The 25,743-nt window shown below is 46.1% G+C and overlaps 1 pseudogene; it reads left to right on the plus strand.

Moving 5' to 3' along the window:
- Positions 1 to 2,694: 2,694 nt before the first annotated feature.
- Positions 2,695 to 25,743, plus strand: part of LOC123426137 — a 72,081-nt pseudogene continuing 49,032 nt past the window's right edge.

Here is a 25,743-nt window from a genome sequence, read left to right on the forward strand (position 1 = left end):
GAGTTGCTCGAGGGAGACATCGGCTGGAATAGCCTGTCTCGTGGAGCCGATCCTTGCCAGTGTATCAGCCGCCTCATTTTCTGCCCTGGGAACGTGGTGGAACTCACATCCCTTGAAGGGGCCGCTGAGCTGCTGGATGACGAAGCGGTAGCTTGCCATGTAGGCGTCCCTGACGTCCCATTCGCCAGAGACTTGCTGTACCACCATGTTAGAATCGTCGAAGCAAATGAGCCGCCGGATGCCAATCTCCTTGGCGAGCCGGAGGCCGTGAGCAAGTGCTTCGTACTCGGCGACATTGTTGGAGGCGGGGAAGTGGATCTGGAGAGCATACTTGAGCTGGTCCCCTTTCGGAGACGTCAAGACGATGCCGGCTCCCAGTCCTGTCCGCATCTTCGAGCCGTCGAAGTGCATCCGCCAATGCGTGGAGTCTGGAGGCGGTGGCTCAAACTGGGTCTCGGTCCAGTCGACTAAGAAGTCGGCCACCACCTGAGATTTGACGGCGGTGCGAGGCTCGTACAGAATATCATGGTCCGCCACGGCGATGGACCATTTGGCAATCCTGCCCGTGGCATCACGGTTGCCCATGATCTCTGAAAGTGGAGCAGTGCTTACCACAGTGATGGCATGCTCTTGGCAGGATTGCTTCAACTTCTTTGCAGCAAGGTAAACACCATAACATATTTTTTGGTAATGCAGGTAGTTCTGCTTGGAGGCGGACAAGACCTCGCTAAGGTTGTAGACAGGGCTCTGCACTAGCAGTGCCTTACCCTCCTCCTTGCGTTGAACTACCAGCACTATGCTAACCACGCGAGTGGTCGCTGCAATGTATATGAGTATGGGTTCCCTTTCCAACGGCGCTGCCAGGATTGGCAGGATCAAGATGACCCGCTTGAGGTCGCGGAATGCTTCGTCTGCCTGGTCGTTCCACTCGAACTTCGTTGTCTTCTTCATGAGCTGGTAGAGTGGAAGGGCCTTCGCGCCAAGCCGGTTGACAAACCGGCTAACGGACGCCAGGCAGTCAGCGAACTTCTGGACGTCAAGGATTCGAGTCGGACGCAACATCTGCTCGATGGTGCCGATCTTCTCGGGGTTCGCCTCGATGCCGTGGGCGGACACGAAGAACCCCAAGAGTTTGCCGCCTGGAACCCCAATAACGCAGTTCTCCGGGTTGAGCCGGATCTTGTACTCACGCAGGTTGGCGAACGTCTCCCGCAAGTCATCAAGGATGCTGAAGTGCTGCTTCGTCTTGACGACGATGTCATCCACATAGACGTGGATGTTTCTGCCGATCTGTGGCAGTAGGCACTGCTCCATGCAGCGTTGGAACGTCGCACCTGCGTTCTTCAGACCGAACGTCATGGTGGTGTAGCAGTAGGCCCCGAAGGGCGTGATGAAGGAGGTCTTCAGGCGATCAGCTGGATCCAACTTGATTTGATGGTAGCCGGAATAAGCATCTAGAAACGACAGCAATTCGCAGCCTGCAATGGAGTCGATCACTTGATCTATCCTAGGCAACGCGAAAGGGTCTTTCAGACAGGCCTTATTCAGGCTAGTGTAGTCGATACACATTTGCCAGGTGTTGTTCTTCTTCAGCACCAGGACTGGGTTAGCCAGCCAGTCCGGGTGGAAAACCTCCATGATGAAGCCGGCTGCAAGGAGTCGGGTGATCTCTTCTCCGATTGTGCGTCGCTTACCCTCGGCGAAGCGGCGCAAAGGTTGTTTCACCGGCTTTGCATCCGGTCGCACTTGAAGTTTATGCTCGGCGTACTTCCTCAGAACACCCGGCATGTCCTTTGGGGACCATGCAAAGATGTCCCGATCCTCACGGAGGAAGTCGACGAGCTCGCCTTCCTATTTGGGGCTGAGGCCAGCCCCGATGGTGACGCACTGCTTGGGGTTGGCAGGGTCGAGTGGGACCTGCTTGGTCTCTTTAGACGGCTTGAAAGAGCCATCGCCGGCCGACTGGGACGGATGAGAAGGAATCGCCGGCTGCTGAGTAGCCTGGGCCACGAGCCGGTCGATCTGCCGCTTCTCCTCAGCAATCACCAAGGCGTCGGTGAGGCGGCTGCTATCTTGGGCACACTCGAGCGACTTCTTGTAGTCGCCAGCAACAGTGATGATGCCCTTGGGACCCGACATCTTCATCTTTATGTAGGTGTAGTGCGGTATGGCCATAAATTTGGCCAGAGCCGGTCTTCCCATCAGCGCGTGATACAGGCTGCTGAGGTCCACTACCTCGAACCATATGGACTCTCGGCGGATGTGAGCTTTGTCGCCGAAGAGGACGTCCAGCTGGATCTTACCAATGGGCGAGCAGGACTGCCCAGGCACAATGCCATGGAAGACAGTACTGGTCGGCAGGACGTCCGTCTCCTTGAGCCCGAGCTTGAGGAGAGTGTCGAGGTAGAGGATGGTGATGCTGCTGCCGCCATCGACCAACACCCGGGAGAATCGGCAGGTGAGCCTCTTGGAGGCGAACGTGGGGTCGAGGACAAGCGCGTATGACCCCGGGTTGGGTAGCACCGCAGGATGGTCCACCCAGCTCCATGTAATTGGTTTGTCTGACCAATGCATGTACTGGGGAACCGGGGGAACCATGGCATTCACCTCGCGCCGCCTCTGGCGCAGGTTGTGCTTGTCGTCGCCTTCACTGGTGAAGACGACGAATGCTCCGTCTTGATGTGGGTAGTCGTCATGGAGGTGGCCGCCGTCGCGAGGCGGCCGCGGAGCCGGGGCAGGACCAGGAGCCAGTGCACGTGGTGCCTCCTGCGCACCTGGGATAGCCGGCAGGCCATCCCCTTGCGACAGCCGGCGCGCAAAGCTGCACTGTTGAAGGGTATGGGTGGACGGCTGCGCCCCATAATGTATCCTGCAGGGGGCATCGAGCAGTTGCTCGAAGGACTGCCTGGGCAGCCAATTGGTGTTGTTCCTGTTGGAACGCTCCCGCGGAGGCCCGGCTTGAGGAGCCGACGTCTCGCCCTCTATGCTGGCTACCAACTTGTTGTTGGAGCGCAAAACCATCTGATCCGCCTTGCGCTTATTGTTGTTCTGGCCGCCTCGGTTGTCCCCAGCCGGCTTGAGAGTAGCCGACGTAGGGACAGCCTTGTCCGAGGCGGTCACCTTGACGCACATCGCCGAGTCGGCCGTGGCATTTTTGTCCGCCTTGGCCATGAGCACCGCCAGAGAGGTGGGCTCGGAGCACATAAGCTTGTGCTTGAGGAGGGTGCCGTCTCGGCAACCGTCGAATAAGTACTGGATGGCTTGTACCTCATGCACCCCCTCGCAGGAGTTGCGGAGCTCGGTCCACCGGGTTACATAGTCGCGAAGGGGTTCGTCGGGCTTCTGGACGCACATGGCCAGCTCGCGGGGCCGGCCAGGGCGCTTGTAGGTGCCAGTGAAGTTGCGGACGAACGCCTCCTCGAAGTCCACCCAGGAGTTGACGCTGTCGGTCGGAAGGCTGATAAGCCAAGTCCGAGCCGAGCTGGCCAACATGAGCGGCACGTAGCGGACCGCTACACGCTTGTTGCCCCTGGCAATGCCGACGGCCGTGGTGTAGTCAATCAGCCAGTCCTCCGTCTTGGCCGTGCCGTTGTATTTGGGCCTGTCCCGAGGCAAGGTGAAACCTCGGGGGAACGGCTCCCCTCGGATCCGGGGCCGAAGCAGGCCGGACCGATGGGACCATCTTCCTCTAGGAGGGTTGACTAGGCCAGGACGATGAGACGCCGGCGGGCGTCCCGATCATCCTGGGAAGTGTGAGCGCCAATCCGCGTGGCGAGAGGAGAGGCGCCTCGCGAACCAGAGACATGAGTTCTTTGCGGGTGAAGAATCTCACACTCCGAATCGCCCTCGTCGCCTCCGCGATGCATGCCCGAAGTGTGCTCGCTCTGGCGCTGGGAGTGCCGGTCTTGACTTCCCTTGCCCCTCCGGCCGGAGGGGCGATGCGAGGAAGATCCTTCCGCATGATGCCGAGCGCTAGGGTTGCGGCGTGCTCCGGGGTTGGGTCCTGGAGAGTCTGACTGGGCTTGACCGGGGTCAAGCCGAGTGTGTTTCTGGTTGGCGGCGTCAAGGAGATCCTTGACCCGCTTCTCCTGGAAAGCGCGCTCCTCGCTTTCCAGGCTTCCCATCTCTTCCATGGCCGCCTGCGCTGCTCGCATGTTGGCTGTAGGGGTCTCGTAGGTGGGCAGGTTGCCACCTAGGACTTCGGCAATGAACCGGCTGCGGCTGCGGACCGATCCAAGCCAGCTAGGGGCCTCGGAAATCGGAGTGACGCCGTATGCGGAGTTATACTCGTGATGCGTGGCCTCCATCCGACGCTTTGCCGAGGCGACAGCGATGCCCTCCTCCAAGATACGCTTGCGAGCCTCCTCAAGTGAGGCCCGGGCGTTAGTAGGGTTTGCGGAAGCAGCGATGGGTGTCTTCAGGCCGGCGATGGTGTCCCGAAGAGTATCTGCGGTGGCAACAGCAGGCTCATCAGTGTCTGCTGACGCTTTGCCATGAGCCGCACTGGTGCCAGCGCCGATAACCATCACCTCCACGACGTTGGAAACGGCAGCAACGTGGTATGGGGTGAAGAACCCCACCGACGGCGGAGGGCCGTCGAAGACGAGGACGTGGCTGGGATATACGTCATGGACACGCGTCTCAGCGATAGAGAGCCTACAAAAGCTGGCGGAGAGTGCCTCAACGTCAAAGTCCTCGCCGAAGTAGCTCGGACCGTCGTTGAGACGTAGGTCGCTGAAGAGAACGTGAGGTTCTCCATAGCAGCGAGACGACGTTAGGAAGCGCCTCATCATTAGAATCTTTGTCCGAATCCGCATGGAGGACGGGGACGTTGATCATCATCGGTGTTGCCTCGTCGAAAGAGGGCTCCACGGGCATGTAAGCTAATCCGGACGCGATGCATCCGGTGGTGTAGGTGCGGGGCCCAGCCCAGCGCGTAAAGCCAGCCCATGCCGCGATCAGCCCCATGGTGGGCGCCAAATGTCAGTGAATACTCACAACATATGCCATAGGTAGGCTAAAGTCGGTGAGAACCGAAGGGACAAAGGAGGGCGCTGGGAACGAGGTTGGTACACGCATGGAACGCACGATGTACCCATGTTCAGGGCTCTCCGTAGAGATAAGACCCCTAGTCCTGCCGGAGTGTTTGATGTGTATGAAAAGAGTACAGAGTTGCTCCTGGAGCTGTGTTGGGAGGAGGAAGAGGGGAGTAGCCGGCTCGTCTCTGCCTCTCTCTATGTGGTTGGTGAGTGTGTAGTGTTGTTCGTTCGTGGTATGATCGCCCCCCTGCATGGAGGGCGACCGGGGGGTTTTATAGACGAACCCGCCGGCCTACAATACGGATAAACGGTACAAAGTGTGGGACCCGGCTGGCAGCCTCGCCGGCTGGCCACGGGCCCACTTGAGTTTTGTCTTGTCGCTTGAGGGGCCCGCCGGCTCCATCGTCTCGATTGGCAGTGGGACCTGCCGGCTGGCCAATGAAGCTCTCGCGTAAGGTTGACGTCGTGCACGCGCTGTACGTCGAGCGTCGTCCAGCGAGATTCGTCATGGAAGGTAGTACGACCGCCTCCACTGTTCCCCACGCCGAGTGCAGTAATGGAGTGGGAGTGCGACGGTCCAACATTATGCTAGGTGATGGATCAGAGCCGGGGTAGGTCAGCGGCGTCGCCGCCGACGCTCGTACCTGCCGGACGCCCCGATCCAGTACCTTTCCTGACGCGTAGCTACCTTTAATCGTAAGGTCTCATCCTGACCTACGATCTGATGTGACTTGTGATCCCTGGTCGGCTAGCCTGCTTGGCCAGCCGGCCTGGGCGCGGCCGCCTCGTTCCTAGCCGGCAGGGATTGCTTGGCCGGCCAGAGAGATGGCTGCCTCGTCGTCTAGCCGGTAGGCGCAGCCTAGCCGGCCAGAAGACTTGGGCCTTAGGAAATTGTATATGTTCATGCCCTTTGGGCCGGAAATGAAGAAGCAGGCTTGATGAGCCTACCCCGGGGTTATCCCCCCGACAGTACATGTACTTTTTACGATATCCATTCTTGAGAAACGACGAGATGCGCTTCTATCCTTGTCGAGGCCCTCGTGCCAAAATAAGGATAACATCGCATCTTGGGTGTTATAGAGGGCCCCTGGCGTGGCCTGGTACCTCCTCGGGCGCCTGTGCCATCACCTCTAAGCTCTATAAATACCTCAATATTCCAGAAACCTTAAAGGAGTCGACGAAAAATCATTTCAGCCGCCGCAAGTTCCAAAATCCACGAAATCCAATCTAGAGCCCGTTCCAATGATGCGTGAGTAGTTCATATCAGAACTGCGTGGAGGAGTTTTTCATCCTCATTGGTTCTCCTCCAATGATGCGTGAGTAGTTCATATCAGAACTACGTGTCTGTAGTCGGTAGCTAGATGGCTTTCTCTCTTGTTTTCCTTCTCAATACAATGGTCTCTTGGAGATCTATTTGATGTAACTCTTTCTATTGCGGTGTGTTTGTTGGGATTCAATGAATTGTGAGTTTATGATCAGATCTATGAAATTATATTCATGCTTAGTTATTTTAGCCTCGTATTTCTTCTCTGATCCTTGGTTTTTGTGTGACCAACTTGATCGTTTGTCTTGCAATGAGAAGAGGTGCTTTGTGATGTGTACGATCTTGTGGTGCTCAATCTAAGTGACAGAAAGAGAGGTGTCACGCATGTATCGTTGCTATTAAGGATAAAACGGATGGGGTCTATTCCTACATGAATAGATATTGTCTACTGTTGGAAATACGCCTAGAGGCAATAATAAAATAGTTATTATTATATTTCATGTTTCAAGATAATCGTTTATTATCCATGTTATAATTGTATTGAATTGAAACACAAATGCATGTGTGGATATATAGACAAAACAATGTCCCTAGTGAGCCTCTAGTTGACTAGCTCGTTGATCAAAGATGGTTAAGGTTTCCTCGTCATGGAAATGTGTTGTCAGTTGATAACGGTGTCACATCATTAGGAGAATAATGCGATGGACAAGACCCAAACTATAAATGTCGCATGTGATCGCGTTATTTTGTTGCTATTGTTTTCTGCAAGTCAACTATACGTCCCTATGACCATGAGATCATGGAACTGACTGACACCGGAGGAAGACCTTGTGTGTACAAAATGTTGCAACGTAATTGGGTGACTATAAAGGTGCTCTAGAGGTATCTCCGAAGGTGTCCATTGAGTTAGCACGGATCAAGACTGGGATTTGTCACTCCGTATGACGGAGAGGTATCTCGGGGCCCACTCAGTAATACAACATCACAAACAAGCCTTGCAAGCAATGTGACTAAAGAGATAGCCACGGTATCTTGTATTACGTAACGAGTAAAGAGACTTTTCGGGAATGAGATTAAAATAGGTATACAGATACTGACGACCGAATCTCAGGCAAGTAACATACCAAAGGACAAAGGGAATATTATACGGGATTAACTAAATCCTTGACATAGAGGTTCAACCGATAATATCTTCGTAGAATATGTAGGATCCAATATGGGCATCCAAGTCCCGCTATTGTATATTGTCCGGAGAGTGTCTCGGTCATGTCTACATAGTTCACGAACCCGCAGGGTCTGCACACTTAAGGTTCAGTGACGTTTTGGTATAGTTGAGTTATTGATGTTGGTAACCAAATGTTGTTCGGAGTCCCGGATGAGATCCCGAATGTCACGAGGGTATCCGGAATGGTCCGGAAACGAAGATTGATATATAGGAATGTTGCATTTGGCTTCCGAAAAGATTTCGGGCATTACTGGTAAAGTACCGGGAGTGACGAATGGGTTCCGGGGTTTTACCGGGAGCGGCCACTCACCTGGGAGAAGACTGATAACCCACAAGTATAGGGGATCGCAACAGTTTTCTACGGTAGAGTATTCAGCCCAAATTTATTGATTCGACTCAAGGGGAAGCCAAAGAATATTCTCAAGTAATAGCAGTTGAGTTGTCAATTCAACCACACCTGAAAGATTTAGTATCTGCAGCAAAGTATTAGTAGAAAGGTAGTGTGATAGCAATAGTAGCAACAGTAACCAGTAGCAGCAAAGTAACAGCAGTATCAGGAGAGTAACAGCAGCAGCAGCAAAGTAACAGTAGCAGAAGTGACAGCAGTAGCAGCAGAGTAACGTAGCAAGGACCAGTAGGAAAACTCGTAGGCATTGGATCGGTGATGGATGATTATGTCGGATGCTATTCATCATGTAAGAGTTATAACACAGAGAGATAAGTAACAAGCTCCAGTTCGTCAATCTAATGTGGGCATGTATTCCGTATGTAGTCATACGTGCTTAGGGAAAAGAACTTGCATGACATCTATTGTCCATCCCTCCCGTGGCAGCTGGGTCCTAATGGAAACTACGGGATATTAAGGTTCTCCTTTTAATAAAGAACCGGACCAATGCATTAACACTTGGTGAATACATGAACTCCTCATACTATGGTCATCTCCGGGAGTGGTTCCGCCTATTGTCACTCCGGTGTTGCTGGGTCATAACACATAGTAGGTGACTACAACTTGCAAGATCGGATCAAGCACACACATATATTGGCGACAACATAATAGGTTCAGATCTGAAATCATGGCACTCGGGCTCTAGTGACAAGCATTAAGCATGGAAAAGTAGTAGCAACATCAATCTCAGAACATAGAGGATACTAGGGATCAATCCCCGTCAAAACTAACTCGATTACATGATAGATCTCATCCAACCCATCCCCGTCCAGGAAGCCTACGATGAGATTACTCACGAACGGTGAAGAGCATCATGGAACTAGCGATGAAGGAAGGTTGATGATGACGATGGCGATGATTTCCCCTCTCCAGAGCCCAGAACAGACTCCAGATCTACCCTCGAGAGGAAGAACACGAGGTGGCGGCGCCTCCGTATCGTAAAACGCGATGAACTCTTCTCTTTGATTTTTTTTCTAGACGAAAGAGGCTAAATAGAGCTGAGATTGGAGGCGGTGGAGCGTTGTGGGCCCCACTAGCCTGCCATGCGCGGCCAAGGGGGGGGCGCCTGGTGGGCTTGTGGGCTCACAGCTCCACTTCCTCCAATGATTCTTGCGCCAGTTTTTTATTATATTCCACAAAAATTCTCCGTAAATTTTCACGTCATTCCGAGAACAACACCATGGCAAGTCTGCTGAAAACAGCGTTAGTCCGGGTTAGTTCCATTCAAATCATGCAAATTAGAGTCCAAAATAAGGGCAAAAGAGTTTGGAAAAGTAGATACGATGGAGATGTATCAACTCCCCCAAGCTTAAAACCTTGCTTGTCCTCAAGCAATTAAGTTGACAAACTGAAAGAGACAAAAGAAAAACTTTTACAAACTCTGTTTGATCTTGTTGTTGCAACTATGTCTAACTCATATCCAGAATTTCAACAAGATCACAAGCAAACCACATAAGCAAATGACATCTAGGTCTCACTGTAAACTCATATCAATGGCAAAATCAACTAGTGAGCAGATAATAATAAGTTTCAAATGTCAACACTTCAATCAGAACAATCATGAAGCGGTATGAACAGATGGTATCTCGCTAGCTCATTCTGAGACCACAAACCATAAATGCAGAGTACCTTCAAAGACCAAGGGCTGACTAAACATTGTAAGTCATGGCAAAGAAGATCCAGTCATAGTCATACTCAATCACAATTAAAAGAAAAGCATAAAAATGACAGAGGTGCTCTCTAATTAGTGCTTTTATAATAAGAGGAGGACTCAACATAAACATAAATAGACAGGCCCTTCGCAGAGGGAAGCATTGATTTGCAGAGGTGCCAGAGCTCAATCTTTGAAAACAGAGATAATAATTATGGGTGGCATGCTTTCATTGTCAAAGCAATGACCAAGAGTTCTCACCATCTTCCACGCTACACATGCTATAGGCGGTTCCCAAACAGAAAAGTAAGGTTTTGACTCCCCCACCACCAATCAATCACACTCCACGACTAGCCGAATACTCGGGTGCCGTCCATACCAACATCAATCCTGGGGGAGTTTTGTTTGTAATTATCTTTTTGATTTGAGCATGGACCTGGGCATTCCAATTACCGGCCCCTTTCTCGTGAATGATAGTGAATAAACACATATCGAGGATAACATGCATAGCATGGAAGATACTAATACCCCTTGTCATGAGCGGTTCGGGCATGCAAAACAGATTATTTCTTGAAGGTTTAGAGAGTGGCACATGCAAATTTACTTGGAACGCCAGGTAGATACCGCATATAGGTAGGTATGGTGGACTCATATGGAACAAATTTGGGTTTATGGAGGTGGATGCACAAGCAGTATTCCCGCTTAGTACAAGTGAAGGCTAGCAAAAGACTAGGAAGCGACCAACTAGAAAGCGACAATAGTCATCAAAATGCATTGAGATTAACCAACAATGAGTGCAAGCATGAGTAGGACATAAATCACCCTGAACATGAATATCATAGAGGCTATGTTGATTTTGTTTCAACTACATGCGTGAACATGCGCCAAGTCAAGTCACTTGAATCATTCAAAGCAGGATACTATCCTATCATAATACATCATAGTCATCTCAAAATTCATGTTGGCATCCAAGGCAAACCATTATAAGCTCCTAGCTAATTAAGCATGGCATCAGAAACTATGATCTCTAAGTCGTCATTGCAAACATGTTTCTCTCACAACAAAGCTGAATCAGGAACGATTTAGCTAGTCATATTTACAAAAACAAAATAGATCGAGTTCATACTAGCTTTTCCAGGCTCAGTCACTTCATCATATATCATCATTATTGCCTTTCACTTGCACGACCGAATGATGTGAACAATAATAAGAGTGCTCGTGCATTGGACTAAAGCGGGAATTTGCAGGCAAACACAAAGGAGAAGACAAAGTAATATGGCTCTTTGACAGATAAACAGATATGCATGCGAGAGCCACTAAACATTGTAACCATAGTCTTTTACCTTGACCCAAAGAAAAAGAAAACTATTTACACGGGAAAGCTCCCAACAAGAAAAAGAAGAAAAAGAAAATCTTGTTGGGTTTTCTCAAACTAGACAAACACACGAAAAGAAAACGAGAAAAAGAAAATAAATTAGCATGGATGATACAGTGGCAAAGTGTGAACACCGACTAATCAAAGTGAAAGCATAAGCAAGAATATAAAGTGGGTGAGAAACACGTACTCCCCCAAGCTTAGGCTTTTCGACTAAGTTGGTCTACTCCCATGGATGGTCCGGGCGATACCCAAAATCATAATGAGGGTTGTACGGGAGCGCTGCAGCCACTGCCTGAATAGCTGCCTCACAGAGACGAGCAACCTTTGACTCCCTCTCATACTCCTCTGCCTCTCCTCTGGTTATGTAATATCTCCGTTTTACCTGAAACTCAAAGAAGGCAGGAGCAGAAAGGGTAATATGGAAAACATGCTGTCGGTTAAATATTAACCGGTATAGGATGGATTCATCATCCCTCTCAAGGAACTGATAGTGTGTCAAAGCGGTGCGATCAAGGAAAGCTGTATGGAGCGGGGGATCTCCTTCGCGGATGGGTACTCCAAGAAAATTTGCTATGCGAGTGGCATAGATCCCACCAAATAAATCCCCTTCATTACCATTATTATTCAGCCTCCTTGCTATTATAGCTCCCATGATGAAACTTCTAACACCCGTTACTGCGCTCTTAAGAATACTAAGGTCGGGTGCGCAGAGGTGACAATGCTCAATCTTGCCATTAATGCATCTGCCTATGAAGAGGGCAATATAGTGCAAGGCAGGAAAATGAATGCTCCCCATGGTAGCCTGTGTAATATCTCTAGTTTCTCCAACAGTTATACTAGAGAAAAGAATCTCTAACTGAAGATTTAGGAGGATCATTGAGACTACCCCGAACAGGTATCTTGCAAATTCTATTGAAATCCTCTAAATCCATGGTATATGATTTGTCATAGAGATCAAATAGTACGGATGTGTCACGGCCAACTGAAAATTTGAATCTAAGAACAAAAGAGGCAGTGAGAGCAACATACTGTTCACATTTATCGGAGATGAATTCTTCGAGTCTGACGTTGTGAACAAGTGTATCAAACTCGTCTTTGAAACCTTCCTCAATCATGAATTCGTCAGAAGGCCATTCACATGGTTGTACATGTGCGTTCCTCGGTTGGTAAGGATCGGGCTCCTGAATCGCAAGACATGGACCTCTCTTGCTTGTGGCCCACTGGTGCAGCCCCCTGACTAGCTCTTCGTCTCATTATTTTTCAAAAATTCCAGAAAAAATCATACTTGATTTTCAGGACGTTCGAAGAACTTCTATTTTCGGGGTACTTTTCTACGGAACGCTAAAACAGAAAACAGGGAAAACTAAACTAAATCTATCATTTTTCTTCTAAGCAACCGAAGATGAAAGCTTGGAACAGAGGTTTGTGGCTCCTCGATTCATCCATCCCGTGGTCATCGAAAGAAATTCGTCAATGAGGTTGATCAAGTCTCCTTGACAAACTTTTTCGAATAGCAAAAGAGAACGGAGAATTTTTTAATAGTCACTAGGTTACCTCAATGGGGATGTGAATCTCCCCAACAAGCAAATCATACTTCATCTTAACACGAGGAATAGGGCATTCAAAGCTCCCAATAAGAATCGATGAAGTTTTTTTTTATAGCATTGATGCAATGTACTCGATATTGTTTCTTCGGAAAGTGCACTATATGCTCATTACCGTTGACATGGAAAGTGACGTTGCCTTTGTTGCAATCTATAATGGCACCTGCAGTGTTTAAAAAGGGTCTTCCAAGGATGACCGCCATGGCATCGTCCTCGGGAATATCCAGGATAACAAAGTCCGTTAAGATAGTGACGTTAGCAACCACAACAGGCACATCCTCGCAAATGCCGATAGGGAAAGCAGTTGATTTGTCGGCCATTTGCAGAGAGATTTTAGTGGGTGTCAACTTATCCAGTTCAAGTCTACGATAAAGAGAGAGAGGCATAACACTAACAACGGCTCCAAGGTCGCATAAAGCAGTTCTAACGTAGTTTCCTTTAATGGAGCAAGGTATAGTGGGCACTCCGGGATGACCTAGTTTCTAAGGAGTTCCACCCTTGAAGGTATAATTAGCGAGCATGGTGGAAATCTTAACCTCAGGTATCCTCCTCTTATTAGTCACAATATCCTTCATGTACTTAGCATACGGAGACATTTTGAGCATATCTATCAAATGATACATCTCAAACGTATCTATAATTTTTGATGGTTTCACGCTATTATCTTGTCAACTTTGGATGTTCTGCTTACCTTTAATATCTTTTTTGGGACTAACTTATTAATCCAGTGCCAAGTGCCAGTTCCTGTTTTTCTATGTTTTCGACTCTTTTCAGATCTGATTTTGGAACGGAGTCCAAACGAAATAAAATCCCCGAAATAAATTTTTCCAGAACGGAAGAAGATCGGGAGACTTGAGGGCCAAGGCAGGGGGCCCATAGGGAGCCCACAAGCCATGTTGCCGCAGCCAGGGGGGCCCGCGGCAACCAAGCTGGTGGCCTCCCTGGCGCTCCCCTGCCCTAGCTCTTTGGCCTATAAATTCCCTTAAAATCCAGAAAAAATCAGGGCATCCACGAAAACACTTTTCCGCCGCCGCAAGCTTCCGTTTCCGCGAGATCTCATCTGGAGACCCTTCCCGGTGCCCTGTCGGAGGGGACATTGGAGTTGGAGGGCTTCTACATCAACATCATCGCCTCTCCAATGACTCGTGAGTAGTCTACTTCAGACCTACGGGTTCGTAGTTAGTAGCTAGATGGCTTCTTCTCTCTCTTGGATCTTCAATAAAAAGTTCTCCTTGATCTTCCTGGAGATCTATCTGATGTAATCCTCTTTGGCGGTGTGTTTGTCGAGATCCGATGAATTGTGGATTTGTGATCAGATTATCTATGAATTGTATTTGAGTCTTTTCTGATTTCTTATATGCATGATTTGATATCCTTGTAAGTCTCTCCGAGTCTTGGGTTTTATTTGGCCAACTGATGTCAGTTGTGCTTCCCCGGCAACGGCGACAGGAATAGTCGTGTCGACAGCACCAGGAATCCTTCTACTATAGCTATGGAGCCTTTCATTGGTGTTCCCTCGAAGCGGAAAGGGTGATGTAGCACAGCGGTGGTAAGTATTTCCCTCTGTTTGAGAACCAAGGTATCAATCCAGTGGAGGAGTATCACAAGATCCTGCACAAACACAAAGAACTTGCTCCCAACGCTATGAAGGGGTTGTCAATCCCTTATAGATTGTTTGCCAAGTGAGAACTGAAAGCAACAAAGTAACAAAGCAAAGTAAAAGAAGAGGTGTAAACGGTATATGTGAATAGACCCGGGGGCCCTAGAGTTTACTAGTGGCTTCTCTCATGGAAGCAAGTAGACGGTGGGTGAACAAATTACTGTCGAGCAATTGACAGAACCGCGCAAAGTCGTGACGATATCTATGGCAATGATTATATATATAGGCATCACGTCCAAAACAAGTAGACCGATACTGTCTGCATCTACTACTATTACTCCACACGTCGACCGCTATCCAGCATGCATCTAGTGTATTAAGTCCAAAAGAATAGAGTAACGCCTTAAGCAAGATGACATGATGTAGATGGACAATCTCATATCAATGACAGAGCCCACCTTGTTACCCTTGATGGCAACTACTTAATGTATGCCTTGCTACCCCTACTGTCACTGGGAAAGGTCACCACATGGTAGAACCCAAAACCAAGCACTTCTCCCATTGCAAGAATCATAGATCTAGTTGGCCAAACAAAACCCAAGACTCGGAGAGACTTACAAGGATATCAAATCATGCATATAAGAAATCAGCAAAGACTCAAATATATATCATAGATAATCCGATCACAAATCCACTGTTCATCGGATCTCAACAAACACAACGCCAAAGAAGATTACATCGGATAGATCTCCATGAAGATCATGGAGAACTTTGTATTGAAGATCGAAGAGAGAGAAGAAGCCATCTAGCTACTAACTACGGACCTGTAGGTCTGAAGTGAACTACTCACGAGTCATCGGAGGGGCGATGATGATGATGAAGAAGCCCTCCAACTCCAAAGTCCCCTCCGGCAGGGTGCCAGGAAGGGTCTCCAGATGAGATCTCGCAGAAACAGAAGCTTGAGGCGGCGGAAAAGTATTTTCGAGGCTCCCCTGATTTTTTGTCGTATTTTAGGGAATATATAGGCCAAAGATCTAGGTCAGGGGCGCTCAGGGAGGCCACAAGCCCTGCCACTGCCGCCTCCCCCCTGGTGGAGGAGTGGGGGCTTTTGGGCTCCCTGGAGCCCTCCTGGCTTGGCCCACAGGCCCCCTGATCTTCTTCCGTTTGGGAAAAAATCATTTCGGGGATTTTATTCCGTTTGGACTCCGTTCCAAAATCAGATCTAAAAAGAGCCAAAAACACAGAAAAAACAGGAACTGGCACTTGGCACTGAATTAATAAGTTAGTCCCAAAAAAGATATAAAAGGTACATAAAACATCCAAAGATGACAAGATAACAACATGAAACCATCAAAAATTATAGATATGCTTGAGACGTATCACCAACTAGATCTATGATTCTTGCAATGGGAGAAGTGCTTGGTTTTGGGTTCATACCGTGAGGTGACCTTATCCAGTGACAGAAGGGGCAACAAGGCACACATCATGTTGTTTCCATCAAGGGTAACAAGATGGTCTTTTATCGTAGATATGAGATTGTCCATCTACATCATGTCATCTTGCTTAAGGCGTTACTCTGTTCTTTTGGACTTAATACACTAGATGCATGCTGGATAGCGGTCGACGTGTGGAGTAATAGTAGTAGATGCAGAAAGTATCAGTCCACTTGTTTTGGACGTGATGCCTATAGATATAATCATTGCCTTAGATAACGTCATGACTTTGCGCGGTTCTATCAATTGCTCGAAAGTAATTCGTTCACCCAGCGTCTACTTGCTTTCATGAGAGAAGCCACTAGTGAACACTACGACCCCCGGGTCTATTCAGAACTATCGTCTCCACTTTCACTTTTACTTTGCTTTGTTTTATTTGTTGCTTTCAGTTCTCAGTTTGCAAACAATCTATAAGGGATTGACAACCCCTTTGTAGCGTTGGGTGCAAGCTTTTTGTGTTTGTGCAGGTACTTGTGACTTGATGCAATCCTTTCTCTGGTTCGATACCTTGGTTCTCAAAATTGAGGGAAATACTTACCGCCGCAGTGCTACATCACCCTTTCCGCTTTCAGGGAACACCAAAGCAAGGCTCCAAGGCCACGGGGGAATCCTTTGGATATTTGCCAAGGAAGTCCCTAAAGGCGTAGCCGTAGCAGAAGGATTCCTGGTGCCGTTGCTGAGGAGTATCAAGACAAGAATAGTCTCCCGTCAACACGCTTGTTTCTGGCGCCGTTGGAAGATCTTTTGATGCAGTAGAAGAAGTATTTCTGGCGCCGTTGCCAGGGAAGGAGAGATCAAGACCTATCCAAGTAGGTGTCACAAACTCATCTCTTGCATTTACCTTTTTTGCCAGTTGCCTCTTGTTTTCCTCTCCCCCACTTCACATTTGCCGTTTTCATTTGCCTTTTTGTCTTTCTCCTTTGTTGTTCTCTTTTGCCTTTGCCGTTTTACTTTAATGGTTTTCTTGCTTGCTTGTGTGCTTGTTTGTTTGTTGAAGTCATCATGGCTGAAAACACCAAACTTTGCGACTTCTCGAGCACTTATAATAATGATTTTATTAGTACTCCGATTGCTCCCGCCACTAGTGCGGAATCGTATGAAATCAACGCAGCCTTGCTGAATCTTGTTATGAAAGAGCAATTCTCTGGCCTTCCTAGCGAAGATGTCGCATGCCATCTCAATACCTTCATTGAGCTTTGCGATATGCAAAAGAAAAGAGATGTGGATAATGACGTGATTAAGTTGAAGCTTTTTCCTTTGTCGTTGCGAGATCGCGCAAAAACTTGGTTTTCTTCTTTGCCTAAAAATAGTATCGATTCTTGGGATAAGTGCAAGGATGCTTACATATCCAAGTATTTTCCTCCGGCTAAGATTATCTCTCTACGTAACGATATCATGAATTTCAGGCAACTTGATCATGAACACCTTGCACAATCTTGGGATAGGATGAAGTTAATGATCAGAAATTGTCCCGCTCATGGCTTGATTTTGTGGATGATTATACAAATCTTTTACGTTGGTTTGAATTTTTCTTCTCGCAATATCTTGGACTCCGCCTCAGGTGGAACGTTCATGGAAATCACGTTAGGAGACGCTACAAAACTCCTAGACAGTATCATGACCAACTACTCTCAGTGGCACACTGAAAGGTCACATGCTAGCAAAAAGGTACACGCTATAGAAGAAATGAACTCGCTTAGTGCTAAGATGGACGAGTTGATGAATTTGGTTGCTATTAGAAATGCTCCTTTAGATCCTAATGGCATGCCACTATCTTCCTTGATTGAGAGTAGCAACGCTAGTTCGGACGTTATTTTGTTGGTAGGAACAATTTTGGCAACAACAATGCTTTTAGAGGAAACTATGTTCCTAGGCCTTTTCCTAGTAACTCCTCTAACAATTATGGCAATTCCTACAACAACACTTATGGAAATCACAACAAATTACCCTCTGATTTAGAGAGTAAAATCAAAGAGTTCATCAACTCTCAAAAGATTTTCAATGCGTCCATAGAGGAAAAACTACTCAAAATAGACGATTTGGCTAAGAGCATTGATAGGATGTCTTGTGATATTGATGCTTGGAAAGTTAGATCTGCTTCTCCCAAGGTCAACTTGGATGAAATTTTAAAAGCTATGCGTGTCTCCATGAATGAGAGCAAAGAATGAACTGCCCAAATTCGCGTTAGGCATGAATGGTTTAAAAGGGTGTGTTCTAGTGATGCAAATCACGAAGATCTTAAAGTGCTTGGTGTGACTCCTCTTGAATCTTTGTTTTCTCGTGTCAAACCTATTGATGAAGGGGTTGGATATGAAACCACTTTGGTTGAAAAACGCCCCAATGATTCGGAGCCCACCTATCTTGATGATAAAGGTGTGGAGAGTGGAGTAGAAGAAATCAAAATTTTGGGTAGTAATGAAACTCCCACTTTGGATTTCAAGGAATTCAATTATGATAGTTGCTCCTTGTTTGAATGCATTTCTTTGATGCAATCCATTGCAAACTCTCCACATGCTTATAGCCAAAGCAAAGCCTTTAGCGCACATATCGTAGATGCTATGATGAAATCTCTTGAAGAGAAGCTCGAATTAGAAGTCTCTATACCTAGAAAACTTCATGATGAGTGGGAACCTACTATCAAAATCAAAATCAAAAACTATGAATGCAATGCTTTGTGTGATTTGGGTGCTAGTGGTTCCGCGATTCCAAAGTCTTTATGTGATATTCTTGGTTTTCATGAGATTGAAGAGTGTTCTCTTTATTTGCATCTTGCGGATTCTACTATCAAGAAACCCATGGGAAGGATCGATGATGTTCTTATTGTTGCAAATAAGAACTATGTACCCGTGGATTTCATTGTACTTGACATAGATTGCAATCCTTCATGTCCCATTATTCTTGGTAGACCTTCCCTAAGGACTATTGGTGCTATCTTCGATATGAAGGAAGGGAATATTAGATTTCAATTTCCCCTAAAGAAGGGCATGAAGCATTTTCCTAGAAAGAAAATAATATTTCCTTATGAATCTATGATGAGGGCTACTTATGGTTTGAGCACCAAAGATGACTATACGTGATTCCATCACCTTTTGCCTAGCTAAGGGCGTTAAACAATAGCGCTTGTTGGGAGGCAACCCAACGAATCTATCCTTTTTCTTTCTGTTTTGTGTTTTCCACACTTTCATAATTCTGTTATGATTCTGTTTTTTGTGTTTCTTTTTGCGTTTGTGCCAAGTAAAACCGTTATGATTAGTCTTGGGGATGATCGTTTGGTCATGCTGGAAAAGACAGAAACTTTCTGCTCACGAAAAGAATTTTCATTTTTGTTCTGTAAGAGATTTTGAGTTGATTCTTTTTTCTGCTGATTTCTACGAAAATTATTCAGACTGTCGTAATGTTTTAGAATTTTTGAAGTAACATAAGTATACGAAGTATACAGATTGCTACAGACTGGTCTGGTGTTAACAGATTCTGTTTTTGTTGAGTTAGTTGCTTATTTTGATGAAACTATGGATAGTATCGGGGGGTATTAGCCATGGAAGACTGAAAATACAATAACCCAACATCAACATAAGTAGAATTTAAGTTTGCTACAGTACCTAAGGAAGTGGTGGTTTGCTTTCTTATACTAATGTTATCACGAGTTTCTGTTTAAGTTTCGTGTTGTGAAGTTTTCAAGTTTTGGGTGAAGTTCTTATGGAGAAAGATATAAAGAGTGGCAAGAGCTCAAGCTTGGGGATTCCCAAGGCACCCCAAGTTGATTCAAGGATACCGTAAAAGCCTAAGCTTGGGGATGCCCTGGGAAGGCATCCCCTCTTTCGTCTTCAATCCATCGGTAACGTTACTTGGTGCTATATTTTTATTCACCACATGTTATGCGTTTTGCTTGGAGCGTCTTTTATCGTAGGAGTCTTTTATTTTTGTTGTGTCACAATCATCCTTGCTTCACACCTAGAGATAGAGACATGCACTCACCGTAATTTTGTCGAGTTTCACTTATATCCTTTGGTTAGACAATTCAGCTCACATGTGCTTCACTTATATCTTTGGAGCTAGTTGATTTTGCTCTATGTGCTTCACTTATATATTTTAGAGCACAGCGGTGTGTGGCTTGGTAGTTGATCTATGCTTTGATAGTAGTCTCAAAAAGGGTAGTTATCCAAAGGGATATGAAAACTTCCACCTTCATGTGCATTGAGTAGTTAGAGAAGTTTGATTCATCTCAATTAGTTTTGAGTTGTGGTTATGGTAATATTGAAGTTATATTAGTGAGGTGTTGTGGATCTAGAAATACTTGTGTTGAAGTTAGTGATTCCCGTAGAATTCACGTATGGTGAACCTCTATGTGATGAAGTCTGAGCATGATTAGTCTATTGATTGTCATCCTTAGTGTGGCGGTCGAGATCGCGCGATGGTTTATACGTACCAACCCTTCCCCTACGAGTATGCGTTGAATGCTTTGTTTCGATTACTACTAAAACTTTTGCAACAAGTATATGAGTTCTTCATGACTAATGTTGAGTCCATGGTTTAGATGCATTTTCACCTGCCAACATCATTATCTTCTTTAGTACCGTGCAACTTTCGCCGGTGCACAAAACCCACCAATAGCCTCCCTCAAAACAGCCACCATACATACCTACTATGGCTTTTTCAAAGCTATTCCGAGATATATTGCCATGCAGCTACCACCATGACATGTACCACAACTCCTACATTGCCATTTCTTGATCGTAAGATACCTAGCATGATGTTTCCACTAATGTCTACGCCATGCTAGATCATTGTCACGGTACACTACCGAACACATTCCATATAGAGTCATTATTGCTCTAAGATTTGAGTTGTAAGTGTGATGATCATCATTGACGGATCATTGTCCCATGTGAGGAAATAAAAGAGGCCAAAGATGCCCACCAAAAAAAAGAGGCCAAAGAGCCCACCAAAAAAAAAGAGAGAAAAAGAGAGAAGGGACAATCCTACTATCCTTCCACACTTGTGCATATTAAGCACCATGATTTTCATGATTGAGAGTCTCTCATTTTGTCACCACCATATAGCTAGTGGGAAATTTTCATTATATAACTCGGCTTGTATATTCCAATGATAGGCTTCCTCAAAATTCCCTTAGGTCTTCGTGAGCAAGCAAGTTGGATGCACACCCACTAGTTTTCTTTAAGAGCTTTCACATACTCTTAGCTCTAGTGCATCATTTGTATGGCAATACCCACTCATTCACGTTGATATCTATTGATGAGCATCTCCATAGCTCATTGATATGCCTAGTCAATGTGACTATCTTCTCCTTGTTTGTCTTGCAACCTCGACCACACTCCACACCACTTATAGTGCTTAAACCATGGCTCACGCTCATGTATTGCGTGAGAGTTGAAAAAGTTTGAGAAAGTAAAGGTGTGAAAACAATTACTTGGCCAATACCGGGGTTGTGCATGATTTATATTCGTTGTGCAAGGATGATAGAGCATAGCCAGACTATATGATTTTGTAGGGATAACTTTCTTTTGGCCTTGTTATTTCGAAAGTTCATGATTACCTTGTTAGTTTGCTTGAAGTATTATTGTCTCCACGTCAATAGCAAACTATTGTTTTGAATCTAATGGATCTGAACATTCACGTCACATAAGAGGAGTTACAAAGGAACTATATGCTAGGTAGCATGAAAGCATCAAAAATTCATTCTTTATCACTTCCCTACTCGAGGACGAGCAGGAGTTAAGCTTGGGGATGCTTGATACGTCTCAAACGTATCTATAATTTTTGATGGTTTCACGCTGTTATCTTGTCAACTTTGCATGTTTTGTTTACCTTTTATATCTTTTTTGGGACTAACTTATTAATCCGGTGCCAAGTTCCACTTCCTGTTTTTCTGTGTTTTTGACTCTTTTCAGATCTGATTTTGGAATGGAGTCCAAACGGAATAAAATCCCCGAAATAATTTTTTCCACAACAAAAGAAGATCGGGAGACTTGAGGGCCGAGGCAGGGGGCCCACAAGCCCTGTTGCCTCGGCCAGGGGGGGCCGCGGCAACCAAGCTTGTGGCCTCCCTGGTGCTCCCCTGCCCTAGCTCTTTGACCTATAAATTCCCTAAAAATCCAGAAAAAATCAGGCATCCACGAAAACACTTTTCCGCCGCCGCAAGCTTCCGTTTCCGCGAGATCTCATCTGGAGACCCTTCCCGGTGCCCTGCCGGAGGGGACTTTGGAGTTGGAGGGCTTCTACATCAACATCATCGCCTCTCCAATGACTCGTGAGTGGTCTACTTCAGACCTACGGGTCCGTAGTTAGTAGCTAGATGGCTTCTTCTCTCTCTTGGATCTTCAATACAAAGTTCTCCATGATCTGCATGGAGATCTATCCGATGTAATCCTCTTTGGCGGTGTGTATGTCGAGATCCGATGAATTGTGGATTTGTGATCAGATTATCTATGAATTATATTTGAGTCTTTGCTGATTTCTTATATGCATGATTTGATATCCTTGTAAGTCTCTCCGAGTCTTGGGTTTTGTTTGGCCAAGTAGATCTATGATTCTTGAAATGGGAGAAGTGCTTGGTTTTGGGTTCATACCGTGTGGTGACCTTTCCCGGTGACAGAAGGGGCAGCAAGGCACACATCGTGTTGTTGCCATCAAGGGTAACAAGATGGGCTTTTATCGTAGATATGAGATTTTCCATCTACATCATGACATCTTGCTTAATGTGTTACTCTGTTCTTTTGGACTTAATACACTAGATGCATGCTGGATAGCGGTCGACGTGTGGAGCAATAGTAGTAGATGCAGAAAGTATCGGTCTACTTGTTTTGGACGGGATGCCTATAGATATAATCATTGCCTTAGATAACGTCACGACTTTGCGCGGTTCTATCAATTGCTCGACAGTAATTCGTTCACCCACCGTCTACTTGCTTTCATGAGAGAAGCCACTAGTGAACACTACGGCCCCCGGGTCTATTCACAACTATCGTCTCCACTTTCACTTTTACTTTGCTTTGTTTTCTTTGTTGCTTTCAGTTCTCACTTTGCAAACAATCATAAGGGATTGACAACCCCTTCATAGTGTTGGGTGCAAGCTTCTTGTGTTTGTGCAGGTACTTGTGACTTGACGCAATCCTTTCTCTGGTTCGATACCTTGGTTCTCAAAACTGAGGGAAATACTTGTCGCCGATGTGCTACATCACCCTTTCCGCTTCGAGGGAACACCAATGCAAGGCTCCAAGGCCACGGGGGAATCCTTTGCATATTTTCCAAGGAAGTCCATAAAGGCGTAGTCGTAGGAGAAGGATTCCTGGTGCCGTTGCTGAGGAGTATCAAGACCAGAATAGTCTCCCGTCAACATGCTTGTTTCTGGCGCCGTTGGAAGATCTTTTGTTGCAGTAGCATCAAATGCATTTGCAGAAAGACAGGTCTAATCATTTCAACAAATCGCTCAAAATCCTCATCATCTTTTTTCTTGGATGGTTTGGGAGGAAAGGGCATGGGTTTCTGAACCCATGGTTCCCTTTCTTTACCGTGCTTCCTAGCAGCAAAGTCATTCTTATCGTATCTCTTATTCTTATGTTGTGGGTCATCAAGATCAGGTTCAATCTCCACATCCTTATCATTGCTAGGTTGAGCATCATCATGAACATCACTATTGATATCATCATTAGGCTCATGTTCATCACTAGATTGTGCTTTAGCATCAGAGACAGAGACATCGTTTGGACTCTCAGGTGTAGCAGCAAAAGGGTCGCTAGCGTGCAAATCCCTATCATCTTTCTTCTTCTTTCTAGGATGAGCATCATGATACCAAGGTTCCTGAGTCATTCTACTGCCTCTAGTGACGACTCTGACAGAATTGTCATTCAACTCATTGAGCAAGTCATTCTGAGCTTTAAGTACTTGTTCTACTTGAGTAGTAATCATAGAAGCATGTTTACTCAAAATCTTAAGATCATTGACATTTCTGTCCACACAAGCACTTAAATGACTAAGCATACGAGCATTCTTTTAAATTGTTTGCTAAGATAATCATTGAAACACTGTTGTTTGGCAACAAAGTTATCAAATTCATCCAAGCATAAGCTAGCAGGTTTATCAAAAGGAATATCACTCTCATCGAATCTACGAAGAGAATTTACTTCTACTACCTCTATCGGGTTATCAAGACCATGGATCTCTTCGATAGGTGGTAGATTTTTGACATCTTCAGATTTAATGCCTTTCTCTTTCATAGATTTCTTATATTCTTGCATATCTTCGGGACTGAGGAATAGGATACCTCTTTTCTTAGGAGTTGGCTTCGGAGGTGGTTCGGGAATAGTCCAAGCATTCTCATTGCACAAGATATTGTTTAGTAGGATCTCAACTTGTTCTACTGTTCGTTCCCTAAAAACACAACCGGCACAACTATCTAGGTGGTCTCTAGAAGCATCGGTTAATCCATTATAGAAGATATCAAGTATTTCATTCTTCTCCAGAGGGTGATCAGGCAAAGCATTCAGTAGCTGGACGAGCCTCCCCCAAGCTTGTGGGAGACTCTCTTCTTCAACTTGCGCAAAGTTATATATTTCCTGCAAGGCAGCTTGCTTCTTATGGACAGGGAAATATTTCTCAGAGAAGTGAACCAGCTGGGGGCTACGCACACAACCAGGAGTAAGAGAAGTGAACAAAGTCTTAGTGTCATCCTTTAGTGAGAAAGGAAACAGCTTGAGGATATAGTAGTGGCGGATCTTTTCCTCATTAGTGAATAGGGTGGCTATATCGTGTAGTTTGGTAAGATTGGCTACAACCGTTTCAGACTCATTACCGTGAAAAGGATCAGATTCGACCAGAGTGATTAACTCAGGGTCGATAGAGAATTCATAATCCTCATCGGTCACAAAGATAGGCGAAGTAGCAAACTTCGGGTCGTATTTCATCCTAGCGTTCAGAGATTTTTCTTTCCACTTGCGCAGTAATTTCTCAACATCATAGCTATCCTTACACACAAGAAAGACCTCAACTATCTCACCCTCCATAACATAACACTCAGGCATATCAGGCAATTCATATCTAGGAGAGCTAGTTCTAGCACAAAATAGCAGGTTCTACTTCAATAGTATCGGCAGTTTCAGAAGTATCATCACATCTAGCAGCAACTCTAGCAATTTGTGCATCAAGGAATGCACCTAGTGGCAAAGCAGTATCAAGCATAGCATCATCAGGCAAAGCAGTATCAAGCATAGTATCATCATAAGCATCATGGGCAGCAGAAGTAGCATCATCAAGCACAGGTAACATATCAAGATTTCTAGCAGGAGGTGGTGTCACAAACTTACTCATAACTGAAGGTGAATCAAGTGCACAGCTAGATGGCAGTTCCTTACTTGTCCTCGTAGTTGAGGGCAAGACTTTAGTTCTTGGATCTTTCGGATTTCTCATAGTGACCAGCAGACGTAAATCCCAAGTGACTCGGAGAATATAGCTATGCTTCCCCGACAACGGCGCCAGAAAATAGTCTTGATAACCCACAAGTATAGGGGATCGCACCAGTTTTCGAGGGTAGAGTATTCAACCCAAATTTATTGATTCGACTCAAGGGGAAGCCAAAGAATATTCTCAAGTATTAGCAGTTGAGTTGTCAGTTCAACCACACCTGAAAGATTTAGTATCTGCATCAAAGTATCAGTAGCAAGGTAGTGTGATATCAACAGTAGCAACAGTAACCAGTAGCGGCGAAGTAACGGCAGTAGCAGCAGAGTAAAAGCAGCAGCAGCAAAGTAACAGTAGCAGCAGTGACAGCAGTAGCAACAGAGTAACGTAGCAAGGACCAGTAGGAAAAACTCGTAGGCATTGAATCGGTGATGGATGATTATGCCGGATGCTATTCATCATGTAACAGTTATAACACGGAGAGATAAGTTACTAGCTCCAGTTCGTTAATCTAATGTAGGCATGTATTCCGTATGTAGTTATACGTGCTTAGGGAAAAGAACTTGCATGACATCTATTGTCCATCCCTCCCATGGCAGCGGGGTTCTAATGGAAACTACGGGATATTAA

The sequence above is a fragment of the Hordeum vulgare genome, chromosome 2H (assembly GCF_904849725.1).
Source record: "Hordeum vulgare subsp. vulgare chromosome 2H, MorexV3_pseudomolecules_assembly, whole genome shotgun sequence".
Taxonomy (NCBI): Eukaryota; Viridiplantae; Streptophyta; class Magnoliopsida; order Poales; family Poaceae; genus Hordeum; species Hordeum vulgare.